We start from the raw sequence: 24623 nt of genomic DNA, 5'->3' as shown, positions 1-24623 counted from the left end.
ATACTCAAGCTGTCCTCAGGGTTGAATTACTGGGGAGGGCAGCAGAGTGTTTTTGGAGGAGGTCCTTTTGCTCTGGAATGTCTGACTTCTTGGGATCAGAGTTTGGTGATTTACAGGACATGGTACAAGATACATCGGTTTAATCTTGCTTTTGCTTAGGGCATGAAGACACTGACGTTTATTTGAAGGTAGGGGAAAGATTTAGTGCTAGCTATTTGTTGTTCTTATGGATGTGCACTGATATGATGATAGAAGCACTATAAATTACTAAATAAATAATCTGAATATAATCTAGTTCATAATTGTCAATATATTAATAGTATTATTATGGCAGATGTCACCATGTGGTGCTGTTACCCATAATCTTCCAAATTCATTGTCTTAGCGTGTGAGCAAATGTTTAGTCTTGGGAAGAGATACAGTGTGCACTTGTTTTGTTATGTAAGGTTCGGTGTAGAAGGAGTTATGAAAGCAGCAGGAGAGTTTGCCCTCTGCCTTCATTTTTTGCTAGAGTCAATTCACGAAGCAGAGTTGCTGCCTAGGGAACTGGACACTGGTGTTGGTCTGAGATTCCTGAAAGGGATTACTTGCATGCTGTTTGTGACTGCCTCTGTTTCAGGAGTGGTGTATATGTAAATAAAGCAAGTTACATTTAACATATACCTGGATGGTACATTGCTGATTTCTCCTCCGTTGGGAAGCCAACTTGGACAGCTTCAGACATCTGCTACTGCTCAGCAGAGGAGCAACAGTATTAACTATTGCCATGCTCCAATTGTATCATGGGAGAGGGGGTTGTAGACTTAGGAAAGCACTGAGTAGAGAAAGAGAAAAAAGAAACTGAACGTGAGTTGTAAGTATGAAGAATAGAGGGCTTTAATTTAACCTAAAAAAAGTGGCTTTAATTTGATTGAAGTTCCAGGGATAAAATTCAGGTAACATAGTCTTCCCATGATAAGGCCCAGTTTGACATGTCAGAAAGCTCCTAAAAAAAAAGCCTTGCCTGATTAGATATCTAACCATCTTAAAGTTGTAACTTGAACTGCTCTCTTCAAGGTAGGAGACTAACTTTCTGGTACCTTGGTTCCACTCCATTTGGTTTTCCCAATCAGCCACCTCCATTTTTCCACACTGTTTCTTGCCTTCCTTCTCTCTTTCTAATGTATTTTTCTTTCATTTTCTACCTTACATCTTAAAACAAAACACAAACCAGAAACATATGAATAATTGGCAGTTTTTTGGTCCTTGGAGGGAAGCTAGATGGTGCTGTCTGAGAATGTAAATAGCAATACTCACAATCCTCAAATATGGTCCAAAATGGAGTGTACCAGAAAGTACTTATGGCTTGTGCTGGTCCCAGAGGAAACTTAGGCCAGGCAAAAAAAGATACTCCTTTAAGGTAAGACTAGCCTGGTCTCTGCTTACTGTAGATCAAGCTCAAAAGAAATTAAAACTACAATATGCATATTAGAGATGGGGTTCTCCAGATCAATATTTCCATTTGGCAATGTGTGTGCATGCACATGCATATGTAGTTACCAGGAAGGTTTTTAATAGAATGTATTTTGTATTAATCCTTTAATAGCTTTGCAACTTGGATCTCCTCCATAGTGGAATTTTGTTCCATCACAATTACAACACAAGTGTAGGGAAACTAATACATTCAGCAAAGGATTTTAGAACATTCTAAGCTCATATCTTCCACCCCAGTCCTTGTCTCACAAACAAAGAGAAAGGACTGTACTATACTGATCATCCTTAAACCCTATGTATACTGTGCCTGGGCACTATCTGATTTAACCTATCTGTATTTAATGTGCTCCATACCAGGGCATCTAGATGTCTGTTCACTGTTAAATTTACTGTTCCTGTCCAGCTGCTTGGTGGGAGATTGCTCTGCGTAGAATAGCAGAAGCACAATGGACACTATTTATAAATGCAACATTTGTCACTCGGCAGTGATTGTGATTCTGGATCTCAGTATCCTCATTTCTGATGATAAGATACTGTGGTTACACATTGTCCTTAGGGCCTCTCTTAGTAATAGGGGTTGTGTATCCTGGGGTTCTTATTTCTACATCTCTTTTTTTGTAGTTGCTCATTAAACAGTTGTATGAAGGATGGGGAATAGACCTTGTGTTTTGCTTGCAATGTTAATAGATCCCATCTTCTTTAGCTGGTGAAACGGTGCCTTCTGAGGCACAGCACCATATTGTAGACACAGCCTGCACTGACACAGGGAGTTTTTTCTGTCCGTGTTGGAATATCGTCTCCCTAAACAATGTTAGGTACCTCACTAGAAGCACTCTTCCATTGACAAAGCTGTGTCTACTATTTGGGTTCTGGGACGTGGGCAGGGGCAAGCCCACCCACAGCTAAAAGCCCCTCCCCCAGCCTAAGAGGAGGAGCTACTGAGCCTGGGACTCAACTGATTATGTGAGACAACGAATGAAAAAAGAGGAACAGTCGTGAAGATCAGAGAGCTAAATGGAGGGAATCTGAAGAACCCTGGACAGTGCCCACTGCTCCTCAAAAGTAGCTAAGGAGTCAGCGGGCGCAGCCTACAGGAACTCTGCCCAGATATGTGATCGGACGGAGGAACAGAAATAGGCCTCACAGTTGCAGAGCACTCCCTCACCCAGCATCCTCTTCCTGGTGTTATAGATGGCCACCTTGGGCAAAAGCAAGGAGGAGGTTGATGAGGAGGTCCTTTGACTTTGCGGGGCCATGAATGGAGTGTGCATAAATCAGAAGGTGCATATCTGTGCCTATGGTGGGGGTTATGTCAGCCTAACTATGTCAGAGAGGGTTGTGGTTTCTTCCAGAATCAGCATGGTCTAGCACAGGGAACAGGAGGAGGAGGCCTGAGTTCTACTACCGTTTATGACAGTTATTCACTGCCTGGCTTTGGGAAATCAGTTAGACTCACATTTTCAAAGGCGAGGTCTAACTTTGGGTGTCTTAATTTTGGCTCCTACTGCAGGGTTTTATTTTCAGAGGTATAGAACATACAGGATGGCAAAATTAATGGGAACAGTGCAGCTCAACACCTTTGAAAATCAGGCTGGTATTAAATGTTTCATATTGGACACCCAAAAACTGAGGAATTCCACTGCTGGCCAGAATCACTGTTCTTCAGTGTCCCCAAGTGTAAAATGGAAATAGCATTTACCTCCGTGACAGGCTTAATTCATTAATATTTGTAAAGCACTTGGAGAGTCTCAACTGGAATGCACAGTAGACATTTACTACATTGTTATTGAGCTGTGCACTCTGGAAACATTAACGTAAGTAAAATTGGGCAGTGCCAGCACAGCTGAACTAGCATTTAGCCTCAGTTCATTAGATTGTGGCTAGTCTCCAGACCTCCGGGTAAACAGGATGCACATTCAGTTTCCAATGGATACAGATCCATACTATTTGGTACCTGATGAATCCAAAAAACGACATTAGTCACAACTCTAACTTTTCTAGTGACACAAAGTGACACACGTCTGTGAAAACTCATCTGTGTCTTAAAAAACAAAACAAAAAACCCACATTCCATTAATTTGACTTGAAAACAAGTACTTGCCTCAATTAAGTTGAATCCAGGGAAGCAGATGTAACAGGAGCCTAGCTCAGAGGAGTTTGTCACAAGATGATTACTAGCTTTTGGCAACCAGCAATGACACCACACTGGTTTTCAGGAGGTGTTATTTTACTGACAGCAGCAGCAAAGGTGGCGGGAGTAGCAGCTCTCTCAGTAGAAAGGTGCAGCAGCACATCCCTGTCACACAGTTTGAAGATCCAGTGGGAGTGAAATCTGTAAGCAGCTCTAGCCAACTGTCTCTCTCATGATTTCCCCCTCCCTTTTTTATTGTGTAAGAGATTGAGACAGATTCCCTGACAGCGGGCTTAGGGGAGATAAGATTCTGACAAGAAACAGAATGCACAGAAAAACATGTGACTAATGGTAGTAACAAGGTTGTGTTTGTTAGCTTGTGATTTAGAGGATTGGAATCCCAAACCAGGCATACAGTGTTATGTTGCTTGTTACCCAGAGACTACAGTGCTGACCCCAGAGAAGCAGACAACAGAAACTAAAACACACACCACCTGTAACCATCTCCACATCATGTGACTAAGATTCCACCATTGCTGCTTATTTATGAAATTAAATTAAATGTAATTAGAATTTATTCTCAATATATTAACATCCAAATCTGCGTGTCTTCAGATGCCAAGATAATCCTGGGAATTAGCTCCCACTGCAGAATTTTGCTCTGCCAAAATCTGCCCCCTTGCTCTACCAAACTCCAGCATAGTCACTAGGTCATGCAGGTTGACGGAGAGGCTCATAAAATCAGTTCTGCTATTGGCCTTCTGGGTGACCTTGGGCAAGTCACTTCCCCTCTCTGTGTTGCTCAGTTTGTGTATGTGTATAAATAGGGATAATGGTACTGACTTCCTCTGTAAAGTGCTTTGAGATCTACTGGTCAAAAGTGCTCTCTAGCAGCTATTATTATTAATTAATAATTAGTATTATTATTGGAGCACATGGCTAAAGGAAAGGATAAATTAAAGGAGGCCTCCTTCTCCTCCTCCTGCTCTTAGCAAACCATGCTGAAGGAGGAGAGGGGCAATTCACCAACCATTAGGAAGTGTGTTTGGACAGATGGGGTGTTAGAATCCTTTGCCCCATCCTACAAGCATCCTAGGAAGAGAGGTAGAAATATTGCTTCTGCAGCACACTGACTCTAAATTTGGCAGCCCGACTACAGCACCTGACTTGTGAAATTTCCAGTTTGCTGCACATCTGTGGTATATGGAGAGGGAGAGAGGAAAAAAAAAGCTAAAACCACAGGAGTTTATTGAATTAACTATTCCAGTTCTGATTGTGTTGTTCATAGTAATATCAAATTCAATGATAACTGCTCTCTATGGCTTGTTTTCCACTTAGACTACCACAAAATTAACAGTCTGTTACTGAATGCAGCACCCATGTGACAATGTTCAGAGAGCCTTGACACAGAATTTATGTCCCAGCATGCTGAGAGCACATTCAGAACCTTGATTAGAGTTTAATATACTTACCATCTATAAGTTTCTGTCCTTATATTTTTTCAGTTACTGGTTAAGAGGCTGTCTTGAGGATAAAAGTGGCTCTAAACCAAACCCAGGAATCTAAACCTCAGGATCCAAACTTTGGGGAATAGTGAATCCAGATCCAAACATAGTGGCTTGGGCCCTTTGCTATCAAAACACCCCTTATTCAAAGCTGAACATGTTTTTTGGATCAAAATACCCTCCCTTACCTGCTGATTATTTTACTAGGCATTTATTAAGAAAACTTGTTTAACATTTCAGTAGATATTGAATTTAGCAGCATGTTTATGTTTGCCATGAGCTTTACTTACAATCCTAGACTTTCCTCAAAGATTACTACTTTTTTTTTTTTTTTTAGAATTTTGATTTCAGTAGATAGGATGATTAAATATTTTAATCAAGTATACCTAGACCTGTGAAAATAATTGATTTTTTTCAGTTCACTGGCAGGTCTGAAAAACCAAAAATAAAATCAGATTTGAAAATTCTGAAACATTTTGTTGAATTAAAAGCTCCATTTTGAGCCTAACAAAATACTTCATTTGACTGGAAATAGTTTGTTGCCAGGCATTTTATAAGGCTAGATTCAGAAAATGGTAATGGAGGCTCCCTGTTAAGCTTTAGCCCACTGGTTAGGGTATTCACCTAGGATATGGGATATCTGAGTTCAATTCAACCCATCTCCCTTACCTAATGTGGAGAAAGAATTTGAACTGGAGTCTCCTACTTTGTAAAAAGGTGGCCTAACCATTTGACTATGGAATGTTTGAGGGGAAGGTATTCCCAATCTCTCCTGTTGAAGCTGCTCTACTGAGTATAAATAATTAATCATTGGCACATGGATATGAACTTAGGTCTCCCATGTTCTAGGTGAGTGCCCTAACTACCACTCTGTAGAGTCATTCTCACTCTCTCTGGCCCAATGACTATTTAATTATTTACACACAGTGGAACAGCTTGAAGAGGCAAGACTGAGAAATTCCCATAGCCCAGTGGCTAGAGCAATCTCCATTGTAGGAAACCCAAGTTCAAAGGCATTGAGAATTATCTCACCACAACCAATATTTTCCCTCCTGGTGCACAATGGGGAGAGGAGTAAATCCACTGAGAAAATACTAATAGATTTCTATGGAGGTGTGTAAAGTGGCTAAGAGAGTTTCTCTTCCCCCAACCTCCTTGAGGCTTCCATTCGCACTTTATCAAATAGGCATGCATTCACAGGGTAGTGAAGAAAAAGTGTCAGGAGTAGAAATGTTTGTGTTTGGGGTAGAAACAGTTACTTCTCAGGCTGTGCCAGAGAGAAATCACAGGTTGTGACCTGAGGCTGAATTAACTGTCACTGAGCACGGTGACCAACTTCGCCCCGTGAAGCCACAAGTGAGGAGCCCTTGCAACATGGATCACCGGCTTGCATGCTGTCATGAGGGACTACACAGCAGTGCAAAGCAAGAGTCTCTCCTCAGAGTCTTGTTGTATAGTCTGTCTCTGGCTCCTCCACCTTCTTCCCCTCTCAATTCCCTGTTCTCTCCACAACCACAGTAGTCTTGTGGAAAGGGGAAGGAGGAAAGTGTGGAGTCTGCAGCTGAGCTGTTGTGAGGTTTTATTAATGAATGTTTGTAAAATGGTTTGAGATCCTTGAATTAAATGGGCTGTAAAAGTGAAGAGCATGATTTATTGTTTCATTCTAATTACCACGCCCTACTGCACAGGACACCTTCTGCAGACTTCAGTGATCAGCAGATGTTTCTATCCGCTGACAACTATTTTTACCAATTGTGAGCTTCTTCCATTAATGTGTCCAATGATGGTGACAATCAGGTCATAGCTGAAGGTTATTCTTTTATGTTTGCAAGTTTTTATTTAATTTATTTATTTTAATATTCAACAAAAATTTATTTTTGAAACTAAGTTTGTGGCTTATTAGTAAACAAAAGGCACTTACTAAAAATGAAACAAGATTGGAATGTATGTATATGGGTACAAGATAAAAAAATTACATTAAGCAGTTTTCTGCTTTTCAAGGTAGATAAGTAATTTGTCACTATTCCAACAAGGGTTTTCTGTGTCTGTGTTGATAATAGTATATCGTCCTCCCTACAAACAAATACCGCCTTTAAGTGGAGCTGGGTCCAGTTCCACCTGTAACTAATCATGCACCTCAAAGCTAAAGCTGTGCAGCTCAGGGTCAGATGATAGCCTGAAGCTGGTCCTTAAAAAAGTCAGCAAGTGCTCAGCTAAATGAAGGAGTAAATAGCTTGCTATAGTAGGTCTCAGAACAGATGAAAAACCCTAGCTACTAGAAGGCTCTTACATAGCTGATCTGGAGAATGAAAACTGCAAGGAGTATCAAGCTTCCTGTGGGAGTACCTGGGTCAAGGCAAGGGCTGAGAGAGGTAAGGGAAATATTTTTGGGAGCTGTAGCCTATGTGAGTCAGAGGAACTTTTTTACTGTGGTATTTTGCTTAAGTTTCTTGTGTCTTGAGCTAAGGATCTGACACTCTTTGATGTGGTCTGGATTCTTCCTGGGCCAGCAAGCTAGCCCTGTAGCTTATATGAAGTCCCAAGTGTAGGTGGTCTGAGTAGGGTATCCTAAACCAGGCTTTTGAATCCAAAATAATTAGCATCTGTTGTACTTTATGTATTCTCTGCAAGGGGTCACCAGAAAAGGCCAAAGCTGCTGTATGAAAAGAAGAGGAGAATACAGTTCTAGAAGAATACACTGAAATATCAACTACATAATTTCTGATTATTATTAAACATGATTATGGCAGGGCCTTTTGGGCCAATTAAATGTGGGGCTGGAGTGTGCTAGGCAGTGTACAAATGCAATAATAGATGCTTCCTGCCCTGAATAGACAAGACAGACATGGGAGGGGGGCAGGAACATAACACATAAGCAGAGTGATGTTGGAAAAGTTATGTTAGTTCCATTTTTTGGAGTGGGGTTAGCTAGGTGGGCTGGAGCTAAATGCAAAGAAAAATTAAGGGAAGCAGCGTGAGGGTAGAGGACGGGAGAAGAGTGTAAGGTGAGGCAGCTGTAAAGTGAATCTGAGGTGACGAGACTCAGGGAGGTGGAAGACTAGATCAAATGGCCCATTAACAGAGGGGAGAGAAAGTCAGAACATTCTACAGTTTTCATTGGATTGTCCAAATGTAAAAAACTTCCCTGTTCTGGCTGCTTCTGTTCCTGCTGATTTGTCTCTGCATTTCCCCTCTCCTCACCCCCAAGCCTACATGTGGCAATGGAGAGGGGAGACATCCCCTAGATCCTAATGCCCCAAGAGTAGAATTCACATTAATTTGTTACTTCTCCTGTTACAGGTAGTCTGATTCAATGGCTTGAGGCAATGTTATCATAGGAGGTGATTTAGTATGAACACATGTTTTTCCCAATCCTAGTCCCACCCCTGTTATATAAAAAGAGGAGGAAGACTCCTCCTTGGTTTCTCATTTAAAGAAACAGCATTTCTCTTTTACTGGTATTCAAAAAAAAAAAAAAAAAAAGCACTGTCACATTAGTGTGACAATGTACACATTGTGAAACAAGGAAGGAGATACCTTAGTTCATATAGGTAACTATAGCAGCTGTCTCTCACAACATATCAGAAATAATGTCACTGTGGAAAGTCAAATAACAAAGCTGACAGTCTCCATATGCCAAGAGGGATTAAATGACTGAAAGCTCTGAATATAACAATATACTTTTTTTTCCTTTTTTTTTTTTTTTCTGTTCAACAGATTACTTGAAAGGACTCTAATATTTTGACTCAGCTCAACGTCTTGTCTTTACCGCTTTTCACTCATACAAGGACTATCTGCTGAGACCATTTCCATTTTGAAGGAAGCTATCCACACAGCTGGTAGCAGAATTCAGGTATGGTGGATATTTAAACCAAGTTTATTTCAAATGTGTTAGTGTTCTGAGCCCAAACATTCATATACTTGCAAAACTAAAGCCAATCACAGAGACTATTGCCATCAGAAATCCCATGAAAGGAGGGAGCAATACCTAGAACAATTAAGTTAAATGAGGTAAATTTAGACTTAATAAGTTGATTACTCCTGCCAGGGAAATATGCATTAAAATATTCTTATCCAGTGTTCTTATTGGGAACATTGGGAGTGTATCCTATAGCAGGTTTAGACTTGGTATGGTAGGAATAGTTAGTTGGTAGATAGAAATTAATACCATCTATTTATTGGAAATATATTGATTATGTTTTTAGTCATTGTAACCTATATCTAGCTGTTCAATGAATAGCTATCTGTTCAAATGTATTTACTGCAATTACATGTTAAATAGCAACTGATTATTAAATACAGTTACTGAAGACTATTAGAGACAACCCTGAGATACCAAGTTCATATTGGCTTCTACACTTCCCAAGACTTTGAATGTGGTTGGGCCTGGAGTTTTCATTCATATTATTGATATGATGGGAATCAGTTGCAAAGTTTGGATTCAGTTCTTGACTTGCCCACAGAGAAATGTTCAGGTCCATATAAGTTGTTATATTTCACCTAAACAAATGGTTCCAGTGGGCAATTGAAGCTAACTTTTTCATATATTATATACCAGCATTGTATATTTGTGTGTTTAATATATACAGAAGCAAAGCTCTTCAACATTGAAATTGAATTCAGGTAGTTTTTCATAAGTGTTCAAGTAATATGCTATATTGGATTAATGAACAGGACAAATGCACGGTGCTTGCTCGCAGCCTAATGTAATGCAGTACAACAGCTGTAGATAAGAGATTTTTGGATCTGATGTTCATTATCCGAATGGATGATGGATATCCAAATTGCATTTATTGAGGAAGCATCAGCAGATGGAAATGGAATGAAGGAGTAAATGTCTATGGTTACCTGTTAACTGTGTACTTTATCATTTACCAGTTGAATGAATTATGTTCATGTAGTTCAAATGCCTCTAATTAATTTTTGAGAACAACCTTTATGCTGACCTATTAATAAACCATAGTTCCAGATTGGGAATAAGAAGCTTGTTAAAGTGTAACATGTGCCTGTGCAAACAGATTTGAAAGTGCATAGTTCACTGTTGTAATGTCAGATGTTTTACCTGCCTACCCAACTAATTGAGAATTCTATTGGAAGAATAGAAAGCTATTGAAATAAATGAGACAGATGGTGCACTCCAAACAGACATAACTGGATTAGAACTGATGAACCCAACAAGAGTAGATTCACACTGTCACTTTAAATATTACACAATTTCATTCTCTTTCTTGTGCTTGGTCTGTTGTTTCAACCACTAAAAGCTTTCATTTGCAAGACTGACAGTTTAACTTGAAGCTGCGTTCTGCGTACTAGCCCTACTCTCAGGAGGGGATTTATTGAAGGATGATCTATATATTAAAAGGAGTGCCAGCCTGAGATCCTGGGAAGCAGACATTTTGATGGTAACTGGTGCAGCCATCACTAGCTTAGCCCTCTCATAACAAATTTATATTGCTGGAGAGTTGCCAGCATCACTATGTTTTGTATGGATTTATGCACATGGCAGGATTCCCTGATCTACAAAGTGAAAAGCTCTCTCCTGTTCTTAAATATTCATGTAAAGTGCAATATACTATAGCTAGTAAGAGGAGTTTGATACCAACACAAAAAATGAAATGGAAAAAAAACAACTGCTGCTCACCAATAATATTGTGCAGTGATTTTAATTCACTGCGTCCAGACATTTAGAGAGAGATCTAAGCCATGTAGTTTGTCTGGAGCTAAACTTCCTTTAAAGTACAAGAGTGTTTGTTTGGATCCAGGATTTCTGTCCATTATAAAGATACAAACTACATGGATGAGTATCTGGATCTGACCAGCTTCATAATTAGGTGTGTGTTTGGATTCTGTGGTTTTGGTTGCCCAACTCTAGCTACAGTATTTTGGGTTTGCACCACTATGCCTCATTTCTTATGTAATAGTAATATCAGACAATAGAGGCCAGATTCTATCCTGACACCCAAGTACCCCCTTGACTTCACACTTTGGTCACATGTGATGAAGCAGAATTTGGTCTTAGCTCTGTCTCCTGGTTCTACTGAGGATGAAACATAAATTTCCAATTTGCCACTTAATGTGTGTGTTTTTTGCTAGTAAGAGAAAAATCATATTGATTCTGCTTTCACTAGTGTGAGGGAAGATTACATTGCTACTTGGGGTTTTGCTGAATCTAAAGCTCTTGGTAACTCTACTCTTCACAAGGCAGTGTCGGGAAATAAATCAATGGGGACACGGCTGCCCATCCAATAGATAGTTGATGCAGGCAGGCAGACAATAGTGCTTTCACTCAGAGCTTCTTCTTTATTTAGTCTCCAGCACTTACACATATTTGCGACAGGTTAGTAGCACCCCATATCACACTCAGATTCATATTTACCCAGGGTCTCGAGGAGGGCTCGAGTGGATAACCGTAGATGTTCAGTGGCTGGATTTCCATTTTCAGGGGAACTTGGAGAGGTGTCCTGTGAGCTCAGATTTGTTCCTCCTTTTTATATCTAATTTGTTAGTATTACATTGCTTGTTCATCAAAAAAACTGCTGAGCAGAAGCTAAATTAAGGGTGGAGCATTCCAGCTTGCCAGGTAGACAATTTTCTATCAGTTAGGCTGCGGGGAGGGGGAGCTTTCCAACCAGCTATATAGCAATAGTTAACTATTGCCAGACTTTCCGTCTTGCAAAACTGAATACTTGGGAAAAACAACTTACATCTGGAGGACCGAGCCTCATGTTTACTTATTGAGGTCATTCACCTCACCGTCCCCTCCTGGTCTGTTAGTTTTGCTAATCTTTGAGAAAGGTCGTCTTTTAGCTGCTTTCAGCAATAAGCATAACAATTGGTATTCCAGTTGCAGGCAGTGGTTCAATCATATTACTGGGCTCTCGGCTATCAAAAATCAGCTCCTACAACATCTTGGCAGATTTTCAGGCTAGATCTTGAGTGTGCTTGGCAAAGGTAAGGAGCGGGTCTGTAAAGAGGCTTTTAGCCACCTTTTTGACTCTCTGATCCTCATTTGCTCTGTATTGACTCACGGCTGTTCTTCTTTATACTGCCTACCCATGGCCTCTGAAGGTCATGTGATGACTTCAGCCAGGGATCACTGAGGCATAAGGATGCTCTTGCCATGCTTCCTTTCCCCCTGCCATGTATATTGGGGACCCAGGTGCTTGACTTCAGACCTGCTGCTGTGGTTTTACTCCCATGAGGATTCTACCATGCTAGGGACTCCTCTTCAAGCTGCATCTGCCACATACACAGGTGCTATCTACAGACAGTGAATCAGAGTAGCTGGGGCACACCAGAGACTCTGTCCCTTCATGTCAATCCAATTGCTCATACAAAATAGCAAAACTATTATGTGTGTGTAAAAATAAATAAATAAAAACCCACAAAAAAGGCTTCAGTGACCATCTAGGTATATTTGAGAATATTGTATGTCAGTTCTTTTTAACTGTCTTCATCTGTATTAGCTGCTGCCCTCGTTTTGAAACTGCTCTTCCTTTCATACTTCAAGGGAAAATAATTGCAATATTTAGCAAAAACCAGTTTCTAAACTCAGATGTGTAGTGGGTTTTACTGTATGTTACTATTTTAGACAGCCTGAAATACTGATAGTCATAACACTGAAGGACAGGAATAGAAACACAGTTTGCTAGCCATTTAAATAGAACTCTTCACTTTCTTCCAAACGTGATGATTTTTTCCCAAGATTAATATATTGAATGAATGGAAGAATCTTCAGAGAACGAGACGTTTTCTGTGAGGAAGATTAGCGAACCTTAAATGGTTTGTTCTGGATAAAAGGAAAACTGAAAAATGACTTTTCTTTTATTTTTCACCACTGCAAATCATGTTGTTCCACCATTCTAGTGATGCGTAGAGGTGAAAATATCAGAGATGAGTACAATAGACTTTTCCATGGACTGAGTTTTCCAGGTCATTTAATTCTTTCTAGTGTCATCATAACCTTTCCAACAGAGCAAATGATAACAGATTGGCACATTATCTAGCTCATGGTGACCTATCTGGGTAGGTTCCAGAAGTTCTACCCACTCATAGCTATGAGTTTAAAAAGAAAAGAGAAAAAAAGCTTCTGTAACTGCTATAACCAAACCAATAAAATATTGCACACAAGTAAAATAATCTGTCATTGTTTTATGTGAGCATTTCAAGAGCTAGCCTTGAATATCCATTTCTAATAATTTATCCATTAGACGTATTGTGCTGCAGCAACTTTGTGCTCAAGGTTCTGGCCATAAACCATCGTATTTTGCCCTGGGAAGAGGGTAACCCCTATCTAAGTAGGAATCTTCCTACAGTAGCATAAAGCATATTAACCCTTCTCCCATAAAAGAGAAGTAACTGGAGAAAAATGGGTATGGCTTGCTTCTCCTTACACTCTGCTGATCCCCAACTATATGGTTTTGGCAAGTTGGAGCTGTTTGCTACCAGTGTAATTTTATGCCTGGGGATTGGGACTCCACACAGGAGACATGGGGATGGAAGAGTGCAAAGGTGAACTTCATGCCACTTTTGTGCATGTGTGCCCACACATACCTGCTTGACTTATGCGTTGCATTTCTCAGTCATATCTGAAGATCAGTCCCATTGCTCAAAAGGATGAGAACCAATTGGAACCATGTGTGCAACACCACCCCTTGAGGGTGCCTTTTCCACCCGTCACATTGCTTGCCAGCTCCCTGAGTGTGGAGAATGTAGAGTCATCTTAACCTTTTAAGACACATCCTTCACAGTGTCCTTGAGATTGTTGTGGTAGTGTTCCTATTTTGAGACACATGCAGTATAAAACCCTAAAATAAGAGATTATTTTGGGCACTTGGGGATTTCCATATTTTTCATGAAATCTAGTCAGACTGAAATTCATCATAAAAGTATTTATGAACATTATAGACTTTCTGTTCAAACTGTATTTCTAGTAGAGAGGTCCACACACCAGCAAAATGTCAGGATCATTAACTTCATACTAGAAATGTGCCAGGCCATGCTTGGGTCAATAAAAAACCCCTGTGGCTCAGTCCTGCAAGAATCCTCAATTCCCACTGACAATAGGAGAATAGAGGGTGCTCAGGGCCTAGCAACAGCGAGCCTTTAGATAGTCCCATTGATTTCAGGGAGAGCAGAGTTGGGCAACACTGAGCACTTCTGAAAAATCTCATCCTAAGAGGATGGATGCTATAGAAAACCCCATCATACTTAAAAATTGGCACAACCTGTACCAAATTGTGAACAGAACCTGGACTAAAAGATGTTCGATGTTTTAAAATGTGTATAACTTTTCTTTTTATATCTTGTGCTCTGCTGCACATGCCTGATAATGGCTGGAAGCAGAAATATGAGTGCCAGAATCCCATAAGGGAGGAGCTGTTGCCATGGTGTTTCTAGCCTGCCTAGAAAGACAAAGACCGGAAATCTATCATGTTTGTGAATATTAACCATTTTAGTCTTTTTTTCTTTTTTTTTTTTTTCTTTCTATATTAAATTAATTACCATATTAACTATTCTTCCAGAATCTTCACAATGTTACCAAGAGCATGCCTGTATTCTATGGTCTAGAGTAGGCTCTTAACCCGTGAGTGACCTGTATTCAGGAATTTCTTGTGATTGGGTGTTGGGCTGTATCTAATTATCCTCAGCATCTCCAGGTTTGTTGGAATCCAAGTGTCCAGGGGAAAGGTCCCTCAAATAATGAGAAGTGTCTGCAGAAGTATGTTAGAAATAAAATAAGTGATTGATAAGGGCTACTGGGGAATTGATGAGGGATACTTTTTGTTGCAGATGGCTTCTGTAATGGATGAATAATGACCCATTGAAAGATGTTTTTAACTCATTAAGAACTGTTAGTTGCAACTTTTAGTAATAATGACTGGCTTAGATATTCCATTTTGCTCATCAATCAGGTAAACTGAGGACATAGAAGAAATTTCATCATGAATTAGGAAAACAGAACACATAGAATCATAAAAAACGAGAGTCCTGTAGCACTTTAAAGACTAACACATTTAATTTCTGCAGGCATAAGCTTTCGTGGGCTGTAATCCACTTCATCAGATGTAAGGAATAGAAATCTGAGAGGAGGAATATATATATCTAAGGGTAAGGAGCAACAATGGGGAAGCTAGGTATGAGCAAAGTCCATTCAGTTAGAGTAGTTGAGGCCTATTCACAACCATTGATTAGGAGGTGAGAAAGTGTGAACAGTGACAATTACTTCTTGTAATTACTTGTAATAGAATCATAGAAGATTAGGGTTGGAAGGGACATCAGGAGGTATCTAGTCCAACCCCCTGCTCAAAACAGGACCAAACCCAACTAAATCATCCCAGGCATGGCTTTGTCAAGCTGCATCTTAAAAACCTCTAAGAATGGAGATTTCACCACCTCCCTAGGTAACCCATTCCAGTGCTTCACCACCCTCCCAGAGAGAAATTTTCCTAATATCCAACCTAGACCTCCCCCACTGCAACTTCAGACCATTGCTCCTTGTTCTGTCATTTGCCACCTCTGAGAACAGCCTAGCTTCATTCTCCCTGGAACCCTTTCAGGTAGTTAAAGGCTGCTATCAAATCCCAGGCCCCCCCTCTTCTGCAGACTTAACAAGCCCAGTTCCCTCAGCCTCTCCTCATTAGTCATGTGCTCCAGCCCCCTAATCAATTTTGTTGCCCTCCTTTGGACGCTCTCCAATTTGTCTATATCTGTCTGTAGTGGGGGGCCCAAAGCTGGACACAATACTCCAGATGAGGCCTCCCTAGTGCCAAATAGAGGGGAATAATCACTCCCTCGATCTGCTGGCAATGCTCCTACTAATGCAGCGCAATATGCCATTTTGTCATCTTGGTAATAAGGGCACACTGTTGACTGATATCCAGCTTCTTGTCCACTCTATCCCCCAGGTCCTCTTCTGCAGAACTGCTGCCTAGCCAGTCAGTCCCCAGTCTGTAGCAGTGAATGGGATTCTTCTGTCCCAAGTGCCCATGGTAAAATTAATCATGGGGAAAATATTTTTACTCAAAAAAATTATCTAACACCCTATCCAAGGACAGCGGGTTGGGAGTTCAGACTGCCAGCATCCCACAAGTTACAAAGGAGAGAGAAACAAGGTATATTTATGCTGCAATTAGACACCCATGGCTGGCCTGTGCCAGCTGTCTCAGTCTTGCAGAGCTTGGGCAAATGGCTGTTTAATTGCGGTGGAGGCATTTGGGCTCAAGTTAGAGTCTGAGGTCCCAGATCTTGAGCTGCAGTCCTAGACTGACTTTCTACACTGAAAGTAAACAGCCCGTTAGCCTGAGCTCCATGAGCCAGAGTCAGCTGGCATATGCCAGTTGCAGGTTTTTAATTGCAGTGTAGACATATCCACAGAGACCAGCTCTTTACCTTTCACGAAGAGTGGTAATATATCTTTTCTTGCTGTATTAATCTCTCATCAATAATCTTTGATTAAATAATTCTATTTGAGCCTGCTTTGTGACTATCTCTAATTGTTGTTCAATTCAAATGTGCAACAAACTCTCTTCCTGGGATATTTCTAGCCCTGATTTTTGAAGATTTTTGCAGCCATGCTTAAGGCCCCAGTCCTGCAAACGTTTATGTGTGTAACTTAATTGGGATTGTTCAGTTGCATTGAATTAAGTATGCATGTATTAAGAGGATCAGGGTCTAAATAAATTATTTTATTAATTTATAGAAGATATTTTTTCCCCCCTAAACTATAAATTGGAGAAATGGCCTTGGCAACAGGGAGGAATTATTTAATTATTTTTATATATTTGTATTTGTAAAATAGTAGTGTATTAAAAGTGAGAATCTAAGACAAAAGTCATAGTATGACGGGCCAGGGCCTGAGCCTGTGGCCTGAGCTAAGACAATAGTTAAGCCCTGTTATTATGAAGCAAAGTTAGCAGAAGTCAGAAATCACAAAAACAGCTGGTATTGCAGAAATACATGTTCCTAAAAAAATGCTAGGCACAGAACACCTGATTCCAGGAATGGTACAAGCTCACTCCTCAAAGATAACAAGGACATACTGTCCCCTCCAAGGTCAAGATAACAATATGATAGAAATGTTTTAATTGAACCATTCTGTACAATGCAAAGGGTGGTATCTTGCCATATCAGAAGGTGGGAACGATGCACGTCAGAGAGGCAATATGAAATGTGTTTGTTTCAGTGTATAAAAGAGCATCTCAAAGAGAGGGTCTTTGTCTGGCTGAGTGAGGAACAGAAAGTCCCGCCATTTACTGAGCTGGTCCATTGTCACAGGCATACATGTATTAAGTATATATGTAGCATGTAGAGGGCGCTTCTTACTGTGCTTCGTCAGCAATAAACCTGGCTTGGTGCCTTCATTACTGAAACGAATCTCTGGATTACCCAGTAAGACCAATCGTGGTTCACTGTATCAGCTAGCTGTGCTGAGCTGGGACAGCATTCACCCTGGAAGAACACACATGCAGCTAACAACAACAAGTAGTAGTATTAATAATCCAAATGTTCCCATCCTGTGCTGTGAATGCTTATACTGCACATTTTTAACACAAAATAGTACGTAAGAACAGCCCATAGGTACCCACCGAACCACTCTTAACTCACAGCCCAACTCCCTTCTTAGTAGCTTGAGTGGGGACAAATGATCACTGTAGTAGGTGAAGAGCATCTTCTTGATAATATTGGGACAATTATCCGTCAGTCTATTACAGCTTATAAGAGTGAGTTGGGTATTGGGGTTGTTTTTGTTTTCCCCCTAGCTTAGTTCAAGTCGTTATAGGACAAAGATAACAGCTGTCACTGTAACATGACCTGTAAGGGTATTTTATCACTTCACTAAGGAAGTGTGTATTGTATGTTCATGTGTCCATTGTTAACACTATAATCTAATATTTGACACCAACAGACACAAGTTGCAGACTGAATTACAGAATATTTTAATGGCATCTTCTAATGCAATATTCTATCAGATTTGCCATTACCATTTGACTCAAGTCATTTTACAAGTCAATAGACCTGCTAGTTAATGTAAATGAATGGGAGAGTTTCACATCACTGGACCCTTCAGTGGTTTTCATCTTATGTCAATTTTATGTAAGTATGGACGTCACCTGCACAAATAAATAATGCTGTAGTAAACATTTTGGATTATTGGAAATATTTGTGCTCAAGGCTGGAAACCCAGAAGCTTATTGTCAAAATCTGAGAAAATTAAATAGCTGCAAACATACTGAAGCAATATCTTTTGCCAAGTGGCAAAATAGGAATTCTTTGTACATGGATTGGATTGAACTTGGACGTGTGACTGAATATGGCAATTCCCTGTGAACTTGGAGCCAAAGTCTGCTCTCTTATGGTGCTTTGACAAAGGTGTATATAAAAAAAAGAATTCCAAAATGTTAGATTGGTCCTCAGACATACTTTTTCACATTCTCTCTTTTTATTATTTTTTTTAAAAGACATGATCCTGTAACCTTTACTCACATTCTTCAGAGGGACTATTCATATAAGTAGGAGCAATTGGATCAGAGCCATACAATTAAACTCTGATTCAGTATGTCTCTTCTCTAGTTTTTTGTTTCAGTGATACTTGGAGCACCTGCAGTTTCCTGTGATGTAAAGGACCAGATTCTCTGTTCAGGATGAACTGACCACTGCAGCAGGCAAGAGAGAGGGCAAATGTGGCATTTAAAGTCATCTTTATGCTCTCCTGATCATGGGGTGGCCAGGAACAGTCCAGGTCTCCAGCGTAAAACAGAACAGACTGAAGGGGACATTCCAGCAGCTGGAAATTGGTTGATGCCATGGCAACTAGCTATATCCCCCTTTCTCCTTGGAATAGTCCTTGCCCTGAGAGCCAGGAGCAGGGTAGTCAAAAGCATAGGAGTTCTCATGACAGGTCTAGGTAATCATCAGATTCCTTCATGCTGAGGAACTGCCCAGGGAGCTGGAACCTCTGGGTTTGTCTTGCTTTCCAGGGGGAAAGGGAGAATATACACATTACAGACCCTCGCGAGTGCTCCCTTGCAGCTATCCACTAGGACTACTGTCAAGGGAGTCCAAACCTCTGTGCTCTGTATCCTCTAAGGTGTGCTAAACTTCTGGATCCTGAATGGAGTCCAATCTTGGGGTCTGTAGGCACTTCTCAGGGTGCAACCTTCTATCAGTTCCCCCACCCCTAAAGTGCTGGAACCTGATATCCTGGGGTCTAGCCACTCTGGGCACAGCAGTGATCCTTCAGGCTCCCCAGTACTTAAACATACCCTGTTCCCCAAACACCATCTCAAAGACATGAAGCTTCTGGTTACAGTTTAACTCTCTCTGGGACACGCACCCGTTGTAAAGCAGTTGATACACGTGCATTTTGCCCAGTTTAACGTCTTTATGCTCTTTTATCCTAAAACAGGTAAAGCAAAGGAGAGTATAGTTTATATAAACTATCAAATGCAAAGCCCCTCACTAGCTCAACTTTCTTGGGAGTCGTTGGGGGATCACATGTGTTCTATTAGGCAGACAGCCATCGTCCTGTGTGCCATTGCTTACCTACAGCATTTGGTGCAAAATGATCCTCGCCACCAGTTATCCTCTGTGAGTCCCTTAATAGACTCTTGCTGGTGTCTCTTGCTTCTTTTCTTCTGCCTCATGGTAATTTTTCATTGGTTTCAAACCTCCTCTTCCTTCAACAAGAGAAGCAAGTATCTTCTCCCAGCTAGAGCAAACCCATTGTCCCACTATGATTTACTTTGAATAGACCATTATTGAGTACTGATCATTCACCATTGTCCTGGCCTGGCAGAGACATGACACAACCCTGCTAACTCATGGATTCTACCATCACAGTAATTTTCTGATACAATACAATACAGTTTAGAATTGGTGCAGACAGAACCCCCAAATCATCACAACAGGTACTTTTAATTGTGTTGTCTTTTGACTTGGTAATCAGTGCTTTCGTTTGTAGTGTGAATACTGTGAATTCTCTTCTTTTTTTTTTTTAAATTGATGAATAGTTATGATTTATATATAAATGTATGAGGTCCTTAGAGCACAGATTACATTTTACTTTCTGTTTGGAAAACACCTAGTGCACTGTAGATGCAACCATAAATAAATTATATTAAATAATACTAGGCAACAATTGGCTGTAGCAGGGCAGAATTGTACCCATAGGTATCTTGAACACTCGTTTCTATTTGTTCTTTCTAAAACTTGTTCAATAAAATATTAATAACAAGGGGACCGTTTTTCCTGATGTGCTACAAGAAAATGCAAGATTGGTGGTATTAGAGCACTAAAAAGAAAACATCTTTCTAGTCTTGTTTTATTGCACATATTGTAACTGAGCATTCATTTAAAAATCATCCCTTTTCAGATGTTAACACACAATGTGCTCATTCTTAAATGTGAAATGGAATTGAGTCAGTAGTCATGTTAAAAACAAGTAAATTAGTTGTCACTGTTTATCACAAAAAGATGCCCATCTATTAAAACAACATCTGGAAGGAGAACTAGGATGTCAGCTCTGCCTAATTGAATATTACTAGGGTTAGAGAGAGAACTGATTTCTAGGCTGTGACAAAATATAGAAGAGAAAATGAAAGTAAACAATAGCAAAGCACATGGTTTCTGATTTGGACATTTTTCAGAAAGTGAGAAACTTAACAAATCAAAACGATTTATAGAATAAAATTTCTCCTCAAGACATTGCAGAGTCCGAGATGTGTGACATTCTTTCTGTGAACTGGACTGCTCTAGTGCTTTGAAAGGGCGAGATTTTGAGATGGTGCTGTGATGCAGAGGAAGGAGTACTGCAGGACACTGGGAATCAGGGATGGGGCAGGACTTTGTGAGTGATGTTCAAATATGGTTACCTACTATGCTGTTTGAAAGCTCTCACTTATTGGTGAAAGAAAGGAATGCAATATAAAACTTTTTTACATATTGTTTTATATATATCTCACTTCCTTTAATAACTTTACTAGTACCACTGGCCAAAAAAATGAAAAAAAAAAAAATCAAGTTATCAACCCATTCTCTTATGTGCCTGTACACGAATGCAAGAAGCCTGGAAAACAAGCAGGAGGAATTGGAAGTACTGGCACATTCAAGGAACAATGATGTGACTGAAATAACGGAGACTTGCTGGGGTAACTCACACAACTGGAGCACTGTCATGAATGGGTATAAACTATTTTAGGAAGGACAGGCATGGGGGGAAACATTGGAGGAGTTGCACTGTATGTAAGAGAGCAATATGATTACTTAGAGCTCCAGTACGAAACTGGAGAAAAAGCCTGTTGAGAGTCTCTGGGTTAAGTTTAGAGATGAGAGCAACAAGGGTGATGTCATTTGTGGTGGGCATCTGTTATAGACCACCAGACCAGAAGGATGAGGTAGATGAGGCTTTCTTCAGACAACTAGTGAAAGTTTCCAGATCACAGGACCTCATTCTCTTGGGGGACTTCAATCACCCTGGTATCTGCTGGGAGAGCAATACAGCAGAGCACAGACAATCCAGGAAGTTTTTGGAGAGTGTTGCAGACAACTTGCTGGTGCAAGTGCTGGAGGAAACTACTAGGGACTGTGCTCCTCTTGACCTGCTGCTCACAGACAGGGAAGAATTGGTAGGGGAAGTAGAAGTGGGTGGAAACCTGGGCAGCAGTGACCATGAGATGGTTATGTTTAGGAACCTGAGAAAAGGAAGAAAGGAGAACTGGGGGGAATGGTTTATACACTGGAGGGCAGGGATAGGTTACAGAGTGATTTAGACAAATTAGAGAATTGGACCAAAATAAATCTGATGAGGTTCAACAAGGACGAATGCAGAGCCGTTCACTGAGGATGGAAGAATCCCATGCAGTGCTACAGACTGGGGACTGACTGCCTAAGCAGCAGTTCTGCAGAAAAGGACCTGGGGGTTAGAGTGAACAAGAAGCTGGATATGAGTTAACAGTGTGCACTTATTGCCAAGAAGGCTAACGGCATATTGGGCTGCATTAGTAGGAGCATTGCCAGCAGATCGAGGGAAGTGATTATTCCCCTCTATTCGGCATTGGTGAGGCCTCATTTGGAGTACTGTGTCCAGTTTTGGGCTGCCCACTACAGAAAGCATGTGGACAAATTGGAGAGAGTCCAGTAGAGGGCAACAAAAATGATTAGGGGCTGGAGCACGTGATTTATGAGGAGAAGCTGAGGGAATTAGGCTTGTTTAGTCTGCAGAAGAGAAGAATGGGGAGGAATTTGATAGCAGCCTTTAACTACCTGAAAGGGGTTTCCTGGGAGGATGAAGCTAGGCTGTTCTCAGAGGTAGCAGATGACAGAACTAGGAGCACTGGTCTGAAGTTGCAGTGGGGAAGATCTAGGTTGGAATTAGGAAAAAGCTTTTCATTAGGAGGGTGGTGAAGCACTGGAATGGTTACCTAGGGAGATGGTGGAATCTCCATCTTTAGAAATTTTTAAGGTGTGGCTTGACAAAGCCCTGGCTGGGATGGTTTCGTTATGGTTGGTCCTGCTTTCAGCAGGGGGTTGGACTAGATGATCTCCTTGGGTCCCTTCCAACCCTAAATGTCTATGATTCATAAATAAAATACAGCACTGAAATGCCATAATCATAATCTCAGCTAGTGTTTTGAGATGGCCCATGCTAGAATCTTCACTTTTTGATGTCAAGGGTTCTTGAGTGTAACCATGAATAGAAAAACTAAGGATTGTATTCTGTTGCTGCAAAGCTTCCAGGGGATTTGCAGCACCATGTTGAATATTGAGGGCAACAGAAAAATGTCTTCACCACTAAAGAAATATTCTGTTTTATCTGTGAATTGAATAAGTGTTTTTCTTCATGGTAGTGAAAATAAATATTACACAAGTTTGAATCCTTCACTTGTGGCAGGGACGGAGGTAGAGAAAGAAGAAAATATCAATTTCCCTTAATTGTCCTGTTATCAACATGCATCTTCGAGAGCGTGGTTTTGTAGTTTTTACAGTGGCAGAAAATAAATGTATTCTTATAAGGAGGGTTGATTTTACAACAGATATGCTTCACTTTTGAGATAACAGCCTTCTGAGGCAGTTACTAAAGAAATAAACATGGTGGGCATTCTAATACCTCTTCAGGCAAATCTTCTTGCAGGTCCTCTTTACCGATATCAACTCTAGAGCTTTTAGCAAAGATCAGATAGGCTTCATCAGCTTCAATAAATGGTTTCTGAACTCCATTTCAAGGTCCCTCTTAAGTATTTTATTTACAAAAGCACAAATATCAGCAGTTCCTTTGGCTCTAATAGGTAAACTTCTAATGTTGAAAGGATTATTTGCATATTACTCTACAGGATGCCTATTTACAAAATCAAGAGAGAAATTACCATGTATTGCTGAGTTAAACACTATTTTCGGATATTTGACTTGGGTTCGGTGGGATGTCTTTCCAAATTTCAAAATATAGTGATCCTGAGAAACCAGTTTGAGCACAATAATTTGTTGTTGCAAATTTTCAACCAGATTCTGTGCTAGGACTCGGAGATCATGAAAGTGATGGGACATTATTACTTCATCAATTTTAGGAGATTTGCTAATTTCAGGAGTTGAGTGTTGGAAGATAAAACTCCAGAACTGATAGGTTTAGTTAATTTTCCATCACCAGGTACAGACAGTTTGAATTTATAGTCTAGGGGTGATTACTTTCCCCTTAGTCTGGGGAAAATGTAGTTTACAGTACTTCAAAAGGCACATACAGCAAAAAGAGGTGATATCAGACCACTTCACTAAGCGTCCTAATATAAAAGACTTTAAAAATAGACTCTGGGATGAATGACTAAAGGCTGTATTCAAAATCCATTATAGTCAATGGAAAGGCTCTTATAGATATCAAAGTGTTTTGGATCAGGCCATGAGACAGGAGATGAGCTGTAAAATCTTCCAACTAGCAGATGTTAGAAACTGACTCATTTCTAAAAGGAAATTTTGGATCCTTCCTTCCTTTCTCAGACAAAATCTCCAATGACATCAGTAGTGAATTTTGCCTGTAGGGATGGTCCATTGTAGCTAGGCTAATATTAATTTCAACTTTATTCTGTTTTAGCAAGTTTATGCTATTTGTGCTACAATACGAAGATATTAATAAGATTGGACCTAGAATATTGCTGACTGTCAGGACGATTGCCAGGATAAACTATGGCTCTTTGATTACAATCTAAAGAAACCAAATATATGGTTTGGGACGGGGGGAATCCTTATAAGGACCATAATTGAAAAGTGATATGTTGGCAAATGAGTATAATTATTTCTCCTAGGAAGAGAATGCTGGCAGAGCATTTAGTAAGAGAGACAGCAACATGATTAAGCAAACAAATGACATGATGTAAAAAAGTACATGAAGATAAAGTGTAAGAAGATGGACAGCTCTGCAAGTCAACCTGTCTCTCAAGCCATTCTTAATGAGACCTGAAGAGAAAAACCTTTAACAAAGGAGATTTGTCAGTGTGATGTTGAAAATCCTGAACGACAAGAAAAGCTAT

The 24623-nt window shown here is 40.3% G+C and overlaps 1 protein-coding gene across 4 annotated transcripts in view; it reads left to right on the top strand.

The window, feature by feature from the left end:
* Nucleotides 1-4659: 4659 nt before the first annotated feature.
* The window catches only part of CNTN5 (contactin 5), a 645973-nt gene continuing 626009 nt past the window's right edge, over nucleotides 4660-24623 (top strand). For 2 of the 4 annotated variants that reach the window (XM_067567926.1, XM_067567939.1), the window contains exons 1-2: nucleotides 7347-7481; nucleotides 8827-8962. The gene's annotated coding sequence lies outside the window, so the exon portion shown is untranslated. Of the gene's footprint in view, nucleotides 4709-7346; nucleotides 7482-8826; nucleotides 8963-11970; nucleotides 12061-24623 lie in introns of those variants that run through there. The other 2 variants (XM_067567931.1, XM_067567942.1) reach the window with 2 other exon arrangements.

The sequence above is a fragment of the Emydura macquarii genome, unplaced genomic scaffold (genome assembly GCF_026122565.2).
Source record: "Emydura macquarii macquarii isolate MOO-44397 ecotype Brisbane River unplaced genomic scaffold, CSIRO-AGI_Emac_v2 contig_318, whole genome shotgun sequence".
Lineage (NCBI taxonomy): Eukaryota > Metazoa > Chordata > Testudines > Chelidae > Emydura > Emydura macquarii.
Note: the sequence above shows the minus strand (reverse complement) of the source record. Positions and strands in the feature narration are given on the sequence as shown.